Source organism: Condylura cristata, unplaced genomic scaffold (assembly GCF_000260355.1).
Source record: "Condylura cristata isolate star-nosed mole 26May11 unplaced genomic scaffold, ConCri1.0 scaffold00048, whole genome shotgun sequence".
Lineage (NCBI taxonomy): Eukaryota > Metazoa > Chordata > Mammalia > Eulipotyphla > Talpidae > Condylura > Condylura cristata.
Genome location: NW_004567149.1, coordinates 2,613,015 through 2,614,064, shown reverse-complemented (window position 1 = coordinate 2,614,064; position 1,050 = coordinate 2,613,015).

Genomic DNA, 1,050 nt, shown 5'->3' with positions numbered 1-1,050 from the left:
GGTCTTCCGCCTTTCTTTCTTGCTGCTGGTCACAGAAGTTGGGACAAAACAGAACCTTGCCCGGGAGCTCCCCAATCCAAGCTCCTTTGCTGGCCACCCTGAGAGCCCAGGCTCTTGTTCTGTCCCTGCTCTGTGCACTTAGCTGTAACACGGCCCTGCTCCTTTCAGTGGGCAGCAGTAACCCGCATTCCTGGGTGCAGCTAGAGCCTGAGTCTCTTCTCTGCTGTGTCAATGCGCTTCTGATGCAAAGTGAGAATTGTTTCAGTTTTACTCCTACACAGCAGTGTTAAAGAGAATAGACTGAATCAACATTTCCCTTCTGGTTGGAAAGACATTATCTCTGAGGTTTTAAATTCTACCGTCAGCTTTTACCATTAGAACACAAGCATTTTCCAGTTATTAAAAACCCCTGAATTAACTATTTAATGACTACATTCCAGGCATTACCTATTTAACATCCCCCGGGGTCATCTAAATGGTCTCCAGCCAGTTTTTACTATAAAGGGCTGGGGAAGGTTTGTATGTGCATTTCAAAGCATTTCCTTAAGTCAGTTTAAAAAAAATAGAATCGCATCTTCCATTTAAAGTAAAATAAAAATATTTTAACTTCGGCAGGGCGGTATGAATTCATTTCCTAGGATGGGTGCGAGAGCGTGGTTCATCTAGCCTTTGCTAACGTCATTCTCCCCGGTCCCTTCGCAGCTTTGACTCGAACTCCCCTTTCTCCTCTGCTGGGTCGCCCCACCCTCACCTCCCCTGCGGGATTTGTCATCTTCATCCCCCACCTTGCGGGACCCTCCACTCTGTCCTCCTCCACACAAGCCCCCTTTCAGCGTGGGGCTCCGCCGTCAGGGCCCTTTCAGGTCCAGGCGCTTCCACCACTTTGCTCCTACCTGTCCCAACCAGGTGCCCTCCGCGTTTTTTCTGCACTTTGGCCCTCAGGCACTTCAGCTCCCCTGGGATTCAGTTGCTCCAGCGTTTCCTCCACCAGCGGCCCCGCCCCTTATTATTCCGTGCTTGATGCTTAGTCCCGCCCCTTATTATTCCGTG